The sequence below is a fragment of the Aquarana catesbeiana genome, linkage group LG04 (assembly GCF_042186555.1).
Source record: "Aquarana catesbeiana isolate 2022-GZ linkage group LG04, ASM4218655v1, whole genome shotgun sequence".
NCBI lineage: Eukaryota > Metazoa > Chordata > Amphibia > Anura > Ranidae > Aquarana > Aquarana catesbeiana.
The window spans coordinates 394426539-394445983 of record NC_133327.1 but is presented as its reverse complement, the minus strand read 5'-3'; the positions used below and the strand labels follow the sequence as shown (position 1 = coordinate 394445983).

Genomic DNA, 19445 nt, shown 5'->3' with positions numbered 1-19445 from the left:
GAGAAAGGCTCACTAAGGGTCCATGCACACTGGGCTCCATTTACAGAACCAGATCGCATGCGGTATGTAGGTGTCTGAACACATTTTCTCTAAATATTGCATGTGATCCTGCAACTGTCAATTCACTATACCATTTTGTGGTATTTACTGCAAAACATTCAAAACTGTCAGTAAATACCACATGAAAAGATGTTAAAGTCAATTCACAGAAGGAAATAAATAATTAAATGCATGCAGTAATTAACGTGGTTGTAAACTCACTTGTTAATTTTCAGGCAATCCCCTGTCTTTCATAATGCAATGTCTCCACTGTATATGCTTTATTTAAAAAATGCCTCCGTATAACTTATTTTATAGCGCTGCTCGGCGCTCACGTGACCAGCCGCCTCTCCCCTCTCCTAGTCTGATAGCTATAGTAGGAGGGGCCGAGAATCCCCATCAGTCAGTCAGGAGGAGAGGTGGAGAGAGGGTGCCACTCACCTGAGCACAGAGCGGCGCTCAGAAATAAGGTATAGAGCAGCATTTTTTTTATAAAGCTCATACAGTGAAGACATTGCAATATGGAAGACAGGGGATTGCCTGAAAATTAACAAGTTATTTCAGCAGGAGGGAGGGGAGGGACGGGCACTGTCACTAGCTGACAGGCAGGGAGGGCGGGGGGAGAGAGGACAGAGGAGAGCTGCGGATGACGGAGGCACATAAACTGACCACGGTGTCAGGGCTCAGCAGTCATAATTAACCGTGGTCAGTTTACAGGGAGGAGGGCAGAACCAGGCAGGATCAGCCAGGTATTTCAGGTGACACAAAGAGCCAAATTGCACAGCACAAACACTGTGCTGTTATTCATACTTTAAAGGAACAGAATCCATTTTTTTTTAAGGGTAACAAACACCTTAAGTAGTGGTCCAGGCATGTGGTATTTAAGCAATGTAAAATATAAAAGCCAATTTTGAGTAGTCTCTGCAATTTTGGATCAGTTCTCTCAACAGTAATGCATAGAAACCTAAGTATGGAAATCGTTGGGATTGATTTACTTAAAAGTTTAACCAAAGGGAAAACTTTGTTTTAGTTTTGGTGGGGGTGGATTAAAACACCTTTTTATAGTTGTCTGTGCCCCCATTAGGGAGATTCACCCTATCTATTTGTCCTGTTTACTATTATCACTGAAAGTAAAAGTAAAAGAAAATCCTCCAGAAAAGTAATGGAGAGGAAATCTTTCAATGGGACACAGATGGTAAACAAAAAAAAACTGACAGAGATTATTACCCTCCCTTATGCCTCTTTCACACGGATGATCCGTATGTCCGTTTTTCATCCATCCGTTTTCGGATGAAAAACGGACATACAGTCATCCCTATGGAGCGTCGGATGTCAGCGGTGACATGTCCGCTGACATCCGACCCGCTCCGATCCGAAAAGTGTAACGGAGGAAAAACCTACTTTTTCCTCCGTTTTCGGATCGGATCGGATGACGACGGACACTACGGACCGTCATCATCCGATCCCCCCATAGGGGAGAGCGGCGCTCTGACAGGTCCGTCGCTGCACAGTGTGCAGCGATGCACCTGTCATCTTCCTGCTCAGCGGGGATCGGCGGAGCTATCCCCGCTGAGCAAGCGGATGTTCACGGGGCGGATCATGACTGATCTGCCCCGTGTGAAAGAGGCCTTACTCTATCCAAAATTAAAAAAAGAAGTTCTGTCTATAGTTCTACTTTAAAAAAAGAAGTTCTGTCTATAGTTCTACTTTAACCAGTTCCCGCCTACGCTATAGCGAAAGACGGCTACAGCGCAGGCTTATAATGCCAGGAGGGCATCCATGGACGTCCTCCCATGCTCGCGCTGCCCGCACGCCCCCTGTGGCGCACAGGTGGTGCGCTCTGTGAGTGCCGAGTCCTTCGGCTGATCACAGATCGGATTAAAAGGCCAATCACAGTGGCCCTTTACCACGTGATCAGCTGTCAGCCAATGACGACTGAGTACACGATATAAACAGAAGCCGGTTATCAGCTTTCTTCTTTTCTCTCAGAGTGAGGAGAAAAAATGAAAGCTGATAATTGGCTTCTGTTAAAGGGACATCGGTCCCAACATTGCCCACCAGTGCTGCTAATCAGTGCCCACCAGTGCCACCTATCAGTGTCCATCAGTATTGCTAATCAGTGCCCACCAGTACCACTTATCAGTGCCCATCAGTGCTGCCAATCAGTGCCACCTATCAGTGCCTTCAGTGCCACCTATCAGTGCCATCAGTGCAACCTCATCAGTGCCTATCAGTGCAGCCTATCAGTGCCCATCAGTGCCATCTCATCAGTGCAGCCTATCAGTGCCCATCAGTGCAGCGCACATCAGTGAAGGCCAAAAATTACCTGTTTGCTAAATTTCATAACAAACCATGAAAAAAATTAAAAATTCTGAATTTTCTGCCTTTTTTTGTTTGTTTAGCAAAGAATAAAAAAATCCAGTGGTGATTAAATACCACCAAAAGAACGCTCTATTTGTGTTAAAAAATGATAAAAATGTAAAATCGGTACAGTATTACTGTGTGATTGTCATTTAAGTGTGACAGTGCTGAATGCTGAAAATTTGCCTGGGCAGGAAGGGGGTAAACGTGCCCGTTAGGCAAGTGGTCAAATTCAAACTATAGGCAATTTTTTTTTTTTCATTTTGGATAGAGCACAGGAGGGCTATAACCCCGATCAGATTTTTTTTTCAATGCAGTAAATACCACAAAACAGTATAGTGTCTAGACACCTATATACTGTATGTGAGTTGCCTTTGTGAATGGAGCCCACAGTCATTTGTTTGTGCTACTAAAGAATTGAATGATTTCAGTTAGTAACCCTCTACAGCAATCTGATCATCTTACAGTTTGCTCTAATTCCTGGCACATATACACCTTGCAACAAGCTCTCAGGAGGCTCTAGTTGTGTCTGGGTCCATAATCACATCATTTTTGTAATCCCCTGAAATCCTATTGGCCTTGTTTTCTATAGTACTGCTTGATATACTACTTTATAAAAAAATAATTTGACTATAAAAAATTCAACTAATGGAACAATGAACACTTGATGCAAAAGCAAATGTAAGTAAATAGCAATTTAGGCAATGTAAAGTGTGGCTTATATTATCATTAAGTTCCAGGTAAATTGCTGTATTTTATTACATCCCTGTATTCATCTATTGATATTCTGACAGGTAACCATAGTGCAAATCTGAATTTGTCATCCCAACAACAATTAAAATGAAACTAAAATATCTTAAAGTGTTACTAAACCCACAACAGTAAAATCAGTCTGTATTTGCAGTAAAGCATGCTTTTTATACTCACTTAAATTGGTTCTAAAGTCAGAAGAATTTTTTATCTTAATGCATTCTGTGCATTGAGATAAAAAAAACCTTCAGTGTGCAGCAGCCCCCCTAATGCCCTGTACACACGATTGGATTTTCCGATGGAAAAAGTGCGATCGGATTGTGTTGTCGGAAATTCCGATGGGCTCCATCGGACTTTTTCCGTCGGAATTTCCGACACACAGAGTTTGAGAGCAGGATATAAATTTTTCCGTTAATTCAGTTTAAATTGCAAGCACCTCTGGAAGGCTACTATGGTTTTTACTATGGTAAATTAAGAGCCGAAAGCTATTGGCCACTGCCCCGTTTATAGTCCCGACGTACGTGTTTTACGTCACCGCGTTCAGAACGATCGGATTTTCCGACAACTTTGTGCGACCGTCTGTATGCAACACTAGTTTGAGCCAACATCCGTCTGAAAAAATCTGATGCATTTTGTTGTCGGAATGTCCGATCAATGTCCGATCGTGTGTACAGGGCATAATACTTACCTGAGCCCATTTCGATCCAGCAATATGTACGAGAGTCTCGGCTGCCCGGGAATCTCCCTCAATGGCTAAGACAGCAGCGGGCGCCATTGGCTCATGCTGCTGTCAATCAAAGTTAGTGAGCCAATGAGGAGAGAGAGGGGCCGAGGCCAATCCGTGGCTCCACGTCTGAATGGACACACTGAGCAGCGGCTCTGCTTGGGTGCCCCCATAGCAAGCTGCTTGCTGTAGGGGCACTCAGCAGGAGGGAGGGGCCCAGGACCACCGGCGTTTGACCCAAGAAGAGGAGGATCTGGGCTGCTCTGTGCAAAACCACTGCACAGAGCAGGTAAGTATACACATGTCTGTTATTTTTAAATTTTAAAAAATGAGACTTTAGTATCAGTAAGAACAAACAAAATAAGCATTAAAGATGTGGTGGGCCATGATGTGAAATAAACATTTTGTTAACTGGTAGTTCCAACAGTGTTATTTGTGTACTGTGGATTAAAATTTTTTATTTTTTTTTCGTTCTTTTCCTGTCTGTTAAAAAAATGTAAATAATGAAACTAATGAGCAATTAGACCTGGCACGAGATGACAATCTATTGCATTCTTAAAACTATCAAAAGCCACTTTATCCACTTGCTGACCTGCTCATAGTAAATATACTGCGAGCGATCAGCAGATGCAGGCTCAACAACATAACCATACATCACTGCCTGTCTTCTGGGGTTGACCCGTGCTGTGATTGGCAACAGCACAAGTTTGTCAGCAGGTTTCGGCCAATGGTGGCCAATCACAGCACAGTCCTGTATCTTGTTTGTATACACAGATACAGGATCTGGCCGGTTCTTCCCTCCCTGAGCCCTTTTGTTAAGGGAGAGAAGAAAGCCAGATCTGTATGAGTAAAAACAGCACATTTACACAACATACACTTGTTAGGCACATTTAACCCTTTGATTGCCCTCCAGTTAAAGTGTTTTGTTACCCCAACACTTCATATTCCTGATATGTGCCTGCTGTACCGTGTACTTGTATGAGAAAGTATCCTGATCTCTTTATATTGCTTCCTTTGTGTGAAATCCCTGGTGTTCCTGCTAGTCCCCTTGCTCTCCTATTAAAAACTGACCACACTAAGCAGGAGAGCACACCGTGGTCAGTTCTCTATGATCAGATATGTCCTGACACGCCCACGTTGTTTATCCATTCACTGGGAAGCTCAGTGTGCTGCTGCTTCTTCTCCTCCCTAGCTCTTATGCAGCTGAAAAGAGAGGGAATGTGATCACTTATAAAAAAGTAAAAAAGGGTATTTATAATGTTTTTTCTTTTATTTCTATACACAGATGTTTTGCCTTTCATTTCTATTTTAAAGTGAATGGGTTGTTTTACAAGGTAACCATTTACAATCACTTTAACCTTTTGTCACTAGTGTCATTGGTACAGTGTACATTATATATCACTGATCACTGTTTTAGTGTCACTAGCAACATCAGATAGTGTCAGAGTCAGCTAGCACCCCTCTCAGCCAGTGTCAGTTAGAGCCCGATTGCCAGCCACACTATCACACTATAAGTTTTGCTGATCACTGCCACTACTAGTATAGTGTCTGTATGGATCAGTATCTTGATCATGGTCAGAACTATGCTTGCATCCCCAATAGTATAGGGTCCCCCAAAACTCAGCCCTAATCACTCCAAGCACAGTGTCAGTATAAAGTTTCTGATCACTGCCACCTCTGATACATTGACCGCAAAACCACAGTGTTAGCAAGATCAGACCTAATCTCTGCTAGCAATAGCAGTTAATTTTATTTCTAGCACGCAAGCAGTCCCTGATTGCTAGCCAGGGGCTCTTTTTCCCATAGTCACCACTACCATAGGTGTGCGCACAGGGTGTGCCGGGTGTGCCAGGGCACACCCTAATCACCCCATGTGGAGCAGATTCCCCCTGTTTGGACCCCTGATATTTCACCAAAGCCCCCTAGCAGGGCTCTTGAAATTGTAAAAAAAATAAATAAATAATAATAATATAAAAAATTGCAAAAAATTAAATAATACAAATAAAAACTACTGACACAGTCCACTGCTCTACTGACACAGTATATATACACACATATGTGTTTGAGCTTTGGGGTGCACACCCTAATGCCATAGGCTGTGCACACCTATGACCACTAGGTACCTGAAAAGTTAGTGCCCAAAATATCCAAAGACAGGTATCCTAGAGAAGATGCCTATAGGATTCTGAGCATGAGAGATGAGGGCGAAGAGGATACCTCACTGTCAGAATCAGGCTCAGAATATGAACCTGTAGAAAGCATTAGCACCCTGACAGCTAGCTTAGATGATGGTGAAGAGGTCCATGCTAAAATAAGGCATACCCGACCCCATGTTGCTAAAGTGCTAGAAACGCATGATTATGCTCATATGCAGCAGGGAGTAAGTACTAGCGCTGCATTACTTTTTGGTGACCTGGCAAGCACCAGCAGCTTAGTACATCCTGGCCTTTTAGACACCAGCACTGCAGTATCTCATGGTGAAGTGGCGAGCACCAGCAGTGAAGTACAAGCTGGTGAGGTGGCTATGAGGCATAGAGTAATGCAACCACAGCCACCAAGATTTCAAGCACAGACCCGTAGAGACCATAGTAGCCTTCTAGTGGTGCTTGCAAACCCTAATTGACTGCTCCCAGATTCAGCAGCACTCGTTATCCCCCCATACACAGCCCAGCTCAGGGTTCAAGTGAAAATAGCAACATAACAACACCCCTTGACATTTTTTAGCTGTATTTCAATGAAGACCTCCACAATTTGATTGAGGACCAAAATAATGTTTATGCCCAACAGTACATCACCGCCAACCCAAATTCAAATCTTGCTAGACCATTCAAATGGAAACCTATTACAGTTTCCAAATTTAAAGCTAGACTCTGGTACAAAAAAGTGTCTATATATTTATTTCTGGTACAATAGTTTTATTGGAATATAGATATCTTGGTTCCAGTAATCCATGTCCTTAGTCTCTTGTTTTCAGCAAACTGTTTTCTTGTGCATCATCTTTAGAAGAGACTTCCTTCTGGGACGACAGCCATGCAGATCAATTTGATGCAGCGTGCGGCATATGGTCTGAGCACTGACAGACTGACCCCACACTCCTTCAACCTCTGCAGCAATGCTGGCAGCACTCGTATGTCTATTTCCCAACCTCTGAAAATGACGCTGAGCACGTGCACTTAACTTCTTTGGTCAACCATGGCAAGGCCTGTTCTGAGTGGAACATGTCCTGTTAAACCGCTGTATGGTCTTGCCACTGTGCTGCAGCTCAGTTTCAGGGTCTTGGCAATCTTCTTATAGCCAAGGCCATCTTTATGTAGAGCAACAATTCTTTTTTTCAGATCCTCAGAGAGTTTTTTGCCATGAGGTGCCATGTTGAACTTCCAGTGACCAGTATCAGAGCGTGAGAGCGATAACACCAACTTTAACACACCTGCTCCCCATTAAAGTGGAGTTCCGCCAAATTTTTGTTTTTTAAAAGTCAGCAGCTACAAATACTGCATACTTTTAAAATATGGACACTTACCTGTCCAGGGCGCCCGCGATGTCGGCACCCGAAGCCGATCTGTCCCTCAGCTCTCGGGTGGAGGCACCGACATCTTTGGTAAGGGAATCAGGAAGTGAAGCCTTGCGGCTTCACAGCCTGGTTCCCTACTGCGCATGGGTGAGTCGTGCTGCACAATTCCACTGGTCCCTACTGTCTTCTGGGACCTGTGTGTCTCCCAGAAGACAGCGGGGGGGGACGGAGGAGGCGCCGGATATAGCATAGATATCTGCGGATACTGCGGCTATCTATGCCCGGAAGTGGGAGCAAATACCTGGATTATACAGGTATCTGCTCCGCCCTCTTCCCTGAAAGGTGCCAAATGTGACACTGGAGGGGGGGGAGGATTCAAAAAAGCGGAAGTTCCATTTTTGGGTGGAACACCACTTTAACACCTGAGACCTTGTAACACTAATGTGTCACATGACACCGGGGAGAGAAAATGGCTAATTGGGCCCAATTTGGACATTTTCACTTAGGGGTGTACTCACATTTGTTGCCAGCAGTTTAGACATTAATGGATGAGTGTTGAGTTATTTTGAGGGGACAGCAAATCTACACTGTTATACAAGCTGTACACTCACTACTTTACATTGCAGCAAAGTGTCATTTCTTCAGTGTTGTCACATGAAAAGATATAGTAAAATATTGACAAAAATGTGAGGGGTGTACTCACTTTTGTAAGATACTGTACTTAATCATTTTACCATTAGAAAAAGAGATCTGACAGGGAGTAACCTCCATGGGTGTGCCACATCCCAAGTGCATAGAAAAAGCAAGAGTCCTCTGGGGTGGGATTTTAGAGGCACTACCACACAATATTACAGTATAAAAAATAAATGTATTACATAGCAAAAATATAAATCAAAAACTAAATTGTACAATAATCACAAATATAAACAATGAACATGAATATGGATACAAAGATGAAAACAATGCATAGAAGAGAACCATTAATGGAAATGCATGATCTCACTGAGCCAACGCATTTCAGAACTTTTCCTACATCAGGGTTCATTTAGTGAAAATACATTTCCAATGCATTGATAGTGCAAAGGTATTCATATGATTAAAAGCAGCTTCACGGGTGTCTCCCCAACAACGTCCACTCAAAAGTTGGATCAAAAATCCCCTAGGCTGTATCGGGAAAATGCCAGGGGGAAACAATGCCCCCAAGTACACTGGAAATTGTCACACCCCAAAGCCAGGTGCAGCATGTGTGGGTAAGCTGGGGTCCAGAAGGCTAAGGACCTAATGTGGATATACAAAAAAGTGTGTATATATATATATATATATATATATATATATATATATATATATATCTATATCTCCACTTGGCTGTTCAACATCCTGTTTTTTTCAGTCCGGACTCCTATTCCCCTACTTACCTGACTTCATAAGGATATATATATATATATATATATATATATATACACATATATATATATATATATATATATATATATATATATATATATATATATATATATATATATATATATATATATATATATATATATATCCTTATGAAGTCAGGTAAGTAGGGGAATAGGAGTCCGGACTGAGAAAACCAGGATGTTGAACAGCCAAGTGGAGAGATGCAGACCAGACATCCAAACTAGGGTTTGGACCCCAGCCTTCTGGACCCCAGCTTACCCACACATACCGCACCTGACTTCGGGGTACGACAATTTCCAGTGTACTTGGGGGCATTGTTTCCCCCTGGCATTTTCCCGATACAGCCTAGGGGATTTTTGATCCAACTTTTGAGTGGACGTTGTTGGGGAGACACCCGTGAAGCTACTTTTAACTATATGAATACCTTTGCACTATCAATGCATTGGAAAATTATTTTCACTAAATGAACCCTGATGAAGGAAAAGTTCTAAAATGCGTTGGCTCAGTGAGATCATGCATTTCCATTAATGGTTCTCTGCTATGCATTGTTTTCATCTTTGTATCCATATTCATGTTCATTGTTTATATTTGTGATTATTGTACAATTTTGTTTTTGATTTATATTTTTGCTATGTAATAAATTATTTTTTATACTGTAATATTGTTTGGTAGTGCCTCTAAAATCCCACCCCAGGGGACTCTTGCTTTTTTTAATCATTTTACCAGACAAAATCTGTTGGTGCCTCGTCCTTCATCAAAAATGTTTAATGGCTATAAAATCATTATAGTGTAAATAATCAATAATAGATCATAAACTTTTACACTCAGCTCAGCCAGTTTGTGCTCAACTACTCCTTTTTCAACTCCCAGCCATGGGAGAAAAGAAAATGACAGGTAAGTTGAGCAAGCGGTGGTGAGCAAGGAGGTAGGTGACTTTAATGCACCACATTTACCTGAATCGGTCAAAAGCTATGAAATACTTTGCAGAAGAAAAAAAAATGTACAAAGGAAAGATAAATTATGCAAATCTATTATTCATTTTTGTTTCCAATGACTCTCGCCAACATGATTTAATAAGCAACATTAAGAGAGCAGGTGTCAAACTGAAAAAAAAAAAATATCAAAAGATCAAATGTCATGTTAATTATAATATACATTAAAAAAAAAAACTTTATGACATTTCTTGGTATATTAAAGGGCAAAGCTTATTCTCGGAGGATGCAGTAGGTTTGAATGGAATGTGCTCTACAGTAAGATTTACACAAATAACCATGAAAAACACTGGGCAAGGACATTGGTACAATACAGAAACACTCAACCTCTGCGCTCTGAATCTCTCAGCAAATACATGCTTATTTTTACAAGCTAGCAGCTAAAGCATCCTTTAACACCAGTATGAATGAAACAAGCTTCCTCAGCTCCTCTTTTTCTTTCCATTTGCCATCTGTTGAGTCTAATTTCAGTTTATTACAGAAGGCAGAAATGCACTGCCTTTTTTAATCAAATAAAGATTAGATATTAAATTGCGCACACACACGTTATATATATATATATATACCTCTACGGTTTCTAATCCATTGTCAAGTTTGTCATGTAGTCACTCACCAATGAGATGATCAGTATGAACAATGTGGGACTGTGTGCCCCTCTTGACTCAGAAGCGTTCAGCCTTTACAATCCAGACCTCTGCAGATAGCTGTGGAGGTCATTTTTAGCAGCACAGCCTCAGAATGTAAAAGCACAGCAGCCGCACACAGCTCCCTGCGTCTCCTGAGACACCGCTACACTTGTAATCCAACATACACCTTTACTTTGAGTCAACTGTCTTTATTATGTGACTTGAATGGACAGATCCCCCCCCCCTCCCCTGTCTAGGCAATGAGCGATTCCAGCAAAATCATCGCACTGCCATCAAGTGGACATAGAAATAATATTTGCTTTTACATTTCTGGCATGTGAAGCGACTTCACCTGTGGCTTAGCTAATATGAATCATGCACTGGACCTTCTACGCCAAATCATTGGCAACATTTCCAGTGCAGGATAATATGGATTCTTATTAGAATATAGTAACAATAACAGAATACTATAAAGCAAATAAAAATGGGTGCAAAATCACAACAAAATGTAAAAAGCTTGATCCAAGGGCAGTGGGGGGGGGGGGGGGGGGCTGTAAGAATGTTGATGTGGTATTTAAAGTGCCTGTTGATTTTTTATTAAATGTGCACTGTAATGCAGCTGGTTAATGTATCATAGCTCCCAACTGTCCCTGATTTGGAGCAATGTCCCTCTGTCCCTCATTCCTTCTCATTTGTCCCTCATGTCTGATCTATATAAATGTATATAAAATGCACTTTTTATCTATCAAAAAATGTTTGAGATTTGTACAGAGAGGGGAGCTCGGGGAATTTGTACAGAGAGGGGAGCTGGGGGGATTTGGATTTGTGATGAGAGGAGAGATGGGGAGATTTGTGATGAGAGGAGAGCTGGGGGAGATTTGTGATGAGAGGAGAGCTGGGGGAGATTTGTGATGAGAGGAGAGCTGGGGGGATTTGTGATGAGAGGAGAGCTGGGGGGATTTGTACAGGGAGGGGAGCTGGGGGGATTTGTACAGAGAGGAGAGCTGGGGGATTTGGATTTGTGATGAGAGGAGAGATGGGGAGATTTGTGATGAGAGGAGAGCTGGGGGAGATTTGTGATGAGAGGAGAGCTGGGGGAGATTTGTGATGAGAGGAGAGCTGGGGGAGATTTGTGATGAGAGGAGAGCTTGGGAGATTTGTGGTGAGAGGAGAGCTGGGGAGATTTGTGGTGAGAGGAGAGCTGGGGGAGATTTGTGATGAGAGGAGAGCTGGGGGAGATTTGTGATGAGAGAAGACCTGGGGGAATTTGTACAGAGAGGGGAGCTTGGGGGATTTGTACAGAGAGGGGAGCTGGGGGGATTTGTACAGAGAGGAGAGCTGGGGGGATTTGTACAGAGAGGGGAGCTGGGGGGATTCAGATTTGTGATGAGAGGAGAGATGGGGAGATTTGTGATGAGAGGAGAGCTGGGGGAGATTTGTGATGAGAGGAGAGCTGGGGGAGATTTGTGATGAGAGGAGAGCTTGGGAGATTTGTGGTGAGAGGAGAGCTGGGGAGATTTGTGATGAGAGGAGAGCTGGGGGAGATTTGTGATGAGAGAAGACCTGGGGGGATTTGTACAGAGAGGGGAGCTGGGGGGATTTGTACAGAGAGGGGAGCTGGGGAATTTGGATTTGTGATGAGAGGAGAGCTGGGGGGATTTGTGATCAGATGAGAGCTGGGGGGATTTGTGATGAGAGGAGAGCTGGGGGAGATTTGTGATGAGAGAAGACCTGGGGGGATTTGTACAGAGAGGGGAGCTGGGGGGATTTGTACAGAGAGGGGAGCTGGGGAATTTGGATTTGTGATGAGAGGAGAGCTGGGGGGATTTGTGATCAGAGGAGAGCTAGGGGGATTTGCACAGAGAGGAGAGATGGGGGATTGGTGCATAGAGGAGAGCTGGGAAGATATGTACAGAGAGGAGAGCTGGGGGAATTTGGATTTGTGATGGGAGGAGAGCTGGGGATGTTTGTGATGAGAGGAGAGCTGGGGAGATTTGTGATGAGAGGAGAGCTGGGGGGATTTGCACAGAGAGGAGAGCTAGGGGATTGGTGCATAGAGGGGAGCTGAGAAGATTTGTTCAGAGAGGAGAGCTAGGGGGATATGTACAGGGAGGGGAGCTGGGGGGATTTGTTAAGAGAGGGGAGCTGGAGGGATTTGGATTTGTGATGAGAGGAGAGCTGGGGGGATTTGTGATGAGAGGAGAGCTGGGGGAGATTTGTGATGAGAGGAGAGCTGGGGGAGAGTTGTGATGAGAGGAGAGCTGGGGGAGAGTTGTAAAGAGAGGAGAGCTGGGGGAGATTTGTGATGAGAGGAGAGCTGGGGGGATTTGTAATGAGGGGAGAGCAAGGGGGGAGATGTGAGATGAGGGGAGAGCGGGTGAGATTTGTGATGAGAGGAGAGCTGGGGGAGATTTGTGATGAGAAGAGAGCTGGGGGGATTTGTAATGAGGGGAGAGAAAGGGGGATGATGTGAGATGAGAGGAGAGCGGGGAGATTTGTGATGAGAGGAGAGCTGGGGGATATTTGTGATGAGAGGAGAGCTGGGGGAGATTTGTGATGAGAGGAGAGCTGGGGGGATTTGTAATGAGAGGAGAGCAAGGTGGGAGATGTGAGTTGAGAGGAGAGCTGGGGGAGATTTGTGGTGAGAGGAGAGCTGGGGGATATTTGTGATGAGAGGAGAGCTGGGGGATATTTGTGATGAGAGGAGAGCTGGGGGAGATTTGTGATGAGAGGAGAGCTGAGGGAGATTTGTGATGAGAGGAGAGCTGGGGGAGATTTGTGATGCAAGGAGAGTTGGGGGAGATTTGTGATGCAAGGAGAGTTGGGGGGATTTGCACGGAGAGGAGAGCTAGGTGATTGGCGCATAGAGGAGAGCTGGGAAGATTTGTACAGAGAGGAGAGCTGGGAAGATTTGTACAGAGAGGAGAGCTGGGGGGATTTGTACAGAGAGAGGAGCTGGGGGTATTTGTTAAGAGAGGGGAGCTGGGGGGATTTGGATTTGTGATGGGAGGAGAGCTGGGGGGGATTTGTGATGAGAGGAGAGCTGGATGAGATTTGTGATCAGAGGAAAGCTGGGGGAGATTTGTAATGAGAGGAGAGCTGGGGGGATTTGCACAGAGAGGAGAGATGGGGGATTGGTGCATAGAGGAGAGCTGGGAAGATATGTACAGAGAGGAGAGTTGGGGGGATTTGTACAGAGAGGGGAGCTGGGAGGATTTGTACAGAGAGGGGAGCTGGGGGTATTTGTTAAGAGAGGGGAGCTGGGGGGATTTGGATTTGTGATGGGAGGAGAGGTGGGGGGGATTTGTGATGAGAGGAGAGTTGGGGGAGATTTGTGATGAGAGGAGAGCTGGGGAGATTTGTGATGAGAGGAGAGCTGGGGGGATTTGCACAGAGAGGAGAGCTAGGGGATTGGTGCATAGAGGGGAGCTGGGAAGATTTGTTCAGAGAGGGGAGCTAGGGGGATTTGTACAGAGAGGGGAGCTGGGGAATTTGGATTTGTGATGAGAGGAGAGCTGGGGGGATTTGTGATCAGATGAGAGCTGGGGGGATTTGTGATCAGATGAGAGCTGGGGGAGATTTGTGATGAGAGAAGACCTGGGGGGATTTGTACAGAGAGGGGAGCTGGGGGGATTTGTACAGAGAGGGGAGCTGGGGAATTTGGATTTGTGATGAGAGGAGAGCTGGGGGGATTTGTGATCAGAGGAGAGCTAGGGGGATTTGCACAGAGAGGGGAGATGGGGGATTGGTGCATAAAGGAGAGCTGGGAAGATATGTACAGAGAGGAGAGCTGGGGGAATTTGGATTTGTGATGGGAGGAGAGCTGGGGATGTTTGTGATGAGAGGAGAGCTGGGGAGATTTGTGATGAGAGGAGAGCTGGGGGGATTTGCACAGAGAGGAGAGCTAGGGGATTGGTGCATAGAGGGGAGCTGAGAAGATTTGTTCAGAGAGGAGAGTTAGGGGGATATGTACAGGGAGGGGAGCTGGGGGGATTTGTTAAGAGAGGGGAGCTGGAGGGATTTGGATTTGTGATGAGAGGAGAGCTGGGGGGATTTGTGATGAGAGGAGAGCTGGGGGAGATTTGTGATGAGAGGAGAGCTGGGGGAGAGTTGTGATGAGAGGAGAGCTGGGGGAGAGTTGTAAAGAGAGGAGAGCTGGGGGAGATTTGTGATGAGAGGAGAGCTGGGGGGATTTGTAATGAGGGGAGAGCAAGGGGGGAGATGTGAGATGAGGGGAGAGCGGGTGAGATTTGTGATGAGAGGAGAGCTGGGGGAGATTTGTGATGAGAAGAGAGCTGGGGGGATTTGTAATGAGGGGAGAGAAAGGGGGATGATGTGAGATGAGAGGAGAGCGGGGAGATTTGTGATGAGAGGAGAGCTGGGGGATATTTGTGATGAGAAGACAGCTGGGGGGATTTGTGATGATAGGAGAGCTGGGGGATATTTGTGATGAGAGGAGAGCTGGGGGAGATTTGTGGTGAGAGGAGAGCTGGGGGAGATTTGTGATGAGAGGAGAGCTGGGGGGATTTGTGAAGAGAGGAGAGCTGGGGGAGATTTGTGATGAGAGGAGAGCTGGGGGAATTTGTGATAAGAGGAGAGCTGGAGGAGATTTGTGATCAGAGGAGAGCTGGGGAGATTTGTGATGAGAGGAGAGCTGGAGGAGATTTGTGATCAGAGGAGAGCTGGGGAGATTTGTGATGAGAGGAGAGCTGGGGGGATTTGTGATGAGAGGAGAGCTGGGGGAGATCTGTGATGAGAAGAGAGCTGGGGGGATTTGTGATGAAAGGAGAGTTGGGGGAGATTTGTAAAGAGAGGAGAGCTGGGGGGAGTTTGGGGAATTCGCCTTATGTTATACAGTTCTAAGCCTTAACTCATTACAATTTTTTGGTGCTGCTATAATTCTCTTGGCTGGGTATGGCTGGGGGGTAGGGTTTGGGTGTGGTCAGGGCGGAGTTTGGGCGTGGTCAGGGCGGACAGTTGGACAGAGAGGGTGAGTTCCTGCACCTATTCTCTGAGAAAAAAAGCCCTAGATAATAGAATATAAAGATTTCATATCCCCTGAGACTGGAAAGTATCCCATTAAAGTAGAAGTATTTGCAGTTATGTGTTCAGTTTCTCTTATATATATAAAGGTATTTTTTTTACAAATGGCTGTAAATGTAAATCTATATATTCATAGCTGGAGATTCCAACCCAAAGAGTTTTGCAAACACAATACAGACAGTGGGGGAGATTTACTAAAGTTGGAGCATTCAAAATCTGATGGTAGATCTACATGGTAGCCAATCAGCTTCTAACTTCAGCTTGTTCAATTAAGCTTTGACAAAAAAACTTGGAAGCTTGGTTTCTATGCAGAGCTTCACCAGATTTTGCACTCCAGTTTTAGTAAACCAACCCCAGTGTCAATTAGGGATAAGCTGAACACCCCCGGTTCGGTTTGCAACAGAACATGCAAACAGGTAAAAAATTTATGCAAACACCATTAAAGTCTAAGGGACGCGAACATGAAAAAAGTGCTCATTTTAAAGGCTTATATTCAAGTTATTGTCATAAAAAGTGTTTGGGGACCTGGGTCCTGCCCCAGGGGACATGTATCAATGCAAAAAAAAAATGTTAAAATTACCGTTTTTTCAGGAGCAGTGATTTTAATAATGCTTAAAGTGAAACAATAAAAATGAAATATTCCTTTAAATATCGTGCCTGGGGGTCCCCTTATTCTGCCTGTAAAGTAGCGCATCTTTCCCATGTTTATTACAGTACTGCAGCAAAATGACATTTCTAAAGGAAAGGAAATCTGGAAGCCCCCTTTAACAGAGCCCCCCCCCCATGTGAATGGGTATCGGGTACATTGTACCCCTACCCATTCACCAAAAAAGTGTCAAAAAAGTAGAAAAGACATGAGACAGTTTTGGACAATTCCTTTATTAAAAAAGAAAAAAAGTCCCGCGATGTCCATCCATCTTCAATCACGCCATCCGATGGACCCGAAAAATAGAAAAAAAAAGCTCCGCCCCCATGGGAGGCCTCCCGGCAACTGTTGTCTCTTGACTGTGACAGCTGTATAATAGACAAGGGCCAGCTACCCGGTGACTTAAATGGTTGACCCCGCCCCCTCTGATGCCATGTGATGTCACATGATGTCAGAAGGTGGTGGGGACACCCGGCCCCCCCCCCCTTACCCTGACCTGCCAGGTTGCATGCTCGGATAAGGGGCTGGTATGGATTCTGGGGGGGGACCCCCACACCGTTTTTTTTTTTTAATTTTGGCGCGGGGTTCCCCTTAAAATCCACACCAGACCTTAAGGGTCTGGTATGGATTTTGGGGGGACCCCCGCGCCATTTATTTTAATTTTGACGTGGGGTTCCCCTTAACCATTTTAAAACACTGTGTTATATACTACACTGCCTGCACTGACTGAATATAGAGTCTACACTGAATAACTAGTCTACACTAAATGCAGTGTATATATATATATATATATATATATATATATATATACAGGGCTCAAAATTTCAAGTCCTAAACTACTAGCCAGGCCTCAAGGGTTACACGCCCTCAAAAGTTATCTCATGAAATGACACTTGTTTTATGCAAAAATAAGTTACAAAAATAAATATTAACAACAACTTTATCAGTGCAGCCTCACCTGTGCCCCTCAATGCAGTCTCACCTGTGCTCATCAATGCAGCCTCACCTGTGCTCATCAATGCAGCCTCACCTGTGCTCATCAATGCAGCCTCACCTGTGCCCACCATTGCAGACACACTGTGCCCATTATTGCAGCCTCACTGTGCTCACTACTGCAGCCTCACTATGCCCACCATTGCAGCCTCACTGTGCCCGTTGCATCCACACTGTACCCCTTGCAACCACACTGTGCCCGTTGCAGCCACACTGTGCTCATTACAACCACACTGTGCCCGTTGCAGCCACACTGTGCCTGTTGCAGCCTCACTGTGCCTGTTGCAGCCTCACTGTGCCCATTGCAACCACACTGTGCCCATTGCAACCTCACTGTGCCCATTGCAGCCTCACTGTGCCCATTGCAGCCACACTGTGCCCATTGTAGCCACACTGTGCTCATATCAGTCTCACTGTGCCCATATCAGCCTCACTGTGCCCATATCAGCCTCACTGTGCCCATTGCAGCCTCACGGTGCCCATTGCAGCCACACTGTGCCCATTGCAGCCACACTGTGCCCATTGCAACCACACTGTTCCCATTGCAACCACACTGTGCCCATTGCAGTCTCACTGTGCCCATTGCAGTCTCACTGTGCCCATTGCAATCACACTATGCCCATTGCAACCACACTGTGCCCATTGCAGCCACACCGTGCCCATTGCAACCACACTGTGCCCAATGCAGTCTCACTATGCCCATTGCAGCCTTGCCTGGGCAGAGGAACGCATGGCTGGAGGAAGAGGAGAGCCATTGGATAGCACGCTGTTACCAGCGCTTACATTATAATTCTCTCCGCCCTGCCCGGCACAGCTCTGCCTCCTCCTGACCCATGCCTGTGATAGATAGAACGCATCCCAGCATTAGACCGGCATTCTATCTATCACAGGCGCAGGTCAGGAGGAGGCGGGGCTGTGTCGAACAGAGTGGAGACAATTATAATTTAAGCACCGGTAACAGCGTGCTATCCCCCCTCTCCCAGGCAGGCAGCCCAGCTCGCAAGCCCTCACTTTCCACTCGCCTACTCTATATATACTAGACTGTATAGATATATTAAATACACTGCCTGCACACCACTAACTAACCTGCCTGCCTAATCAAGCTTAATCTATCTCTGTCCACACACTATACATGGGCGCTATGTAAGCAGCCTTATATAGTATGGAGCATGGACTTAGTCCCCCTGAGCCATGATTGGCCAAAGGCACCCTGCCTTTGGCCAATTATGGCTCTGGCAGCAGAGCGGGCTAGCATTGGCCAAAGCATGCAGGTCGGGTGCATGCTTTGGCCAATCATCAGATGCACTGTGATCTCGCAGTGCATTACGGGGCATTCCACGGCACTCTAATTTGCCTGCCGCAAACGCTCCATATGTTTGGTTCGTTTGCAAAGCAAACAAACGCCCAATGTTTGACTCGAACCGCGGGCTCACACCTAGTGTCAATTATGTCAAATACATTTTTCATTGCTAGAGTTATCAGAAAAGAGCATCTAAAATGGTAAGCAGCAAGTTATAAATATTTTGTACGATATGTCATGTGATTAGGAACATACAGGGATTTTTTTCAGCGGGAGCATGGGGGAACGCAGTTCAGACACCTCCAGCACTAAATGTATATAATGGCAAAAGGTGCTGAAATATGCTTGATGGTCTATAGATACTGGCTGCTGGGGAGTCTATTGTTGCTGGTGAGGGATCTATTGTTGCTGGGGGGTCAGTGTGTGCTGGGAGAAATCTACTGTTGAGAGAGGAGTCTATTGTTGGCTGGCTGCTGGGATATCTGTTGTATCTGGTGGACAAATCCTCTCAGGGTGTATGCTTGATGTGGTGGATCGCAGAGTTGTTCTTTTTTTGCGAGAAGTCTACTGTTACTGGGGGGGGGTTGTATTTTGTTGCAAGGGGTCTTTTTTTGGTGGGGATCTATTGTTGCTGGGTTGGTGGGGCAGGATCTATTGTTGCTGGGTTGGTGGGACAGGATCTCTTCTTGCTGGGTGGGTGGACGATCTATTTTACTGCTTTTCTTGTTTTTAACAAATTCCATACAAATTACTTAGCACTGGAAAATGATACTTGGCTCTGTATTCTCTAAAAGTATCTGGGAGGTGGGTAGGGGGTGGAACCAAGGAAAGGTCACCAGAGGTGGGTAGGGACAGAGACAAGGGGTGATCCAGAAGGAGAGAGTTCCTGCACCCATTCTCAGAGAAAAAAAGCCCTGAAAACAAATATGAAGTAGGTGTTATCTTAGTTTGGTTGCAAAAATGGATATACAATTTAAGTGATCCCCCTTCCTGCAAATTGCCGTAGGTGTACATCAGTACCTTTAAGGGCAAAAG

The 19445-nt window shown here is 45.1% G+C and overlaps 1 long non-coding RNA gene across 1 annotated transcript in view; it reads right to left on the bottom strand.

Moving 5' to 3' along the window:
* The window catches only part of LOC141140245 (uncharacterized), a 275722-nt gene extending 265050 nt beyond the window's left edge, over positions 1–10672 (bottom strand). The window contains exon 1 of the long non-coding RNA XR_012243908.1: positions 10416–10672. This is a non-coding gene — a long non-coding RNA (uncharacterized lncRNA). The remainder of the gene's footprint in view (positions 1–10415) is intronic.
* Positions 10673–19445: the final 8773 nt, after the last annotated feature.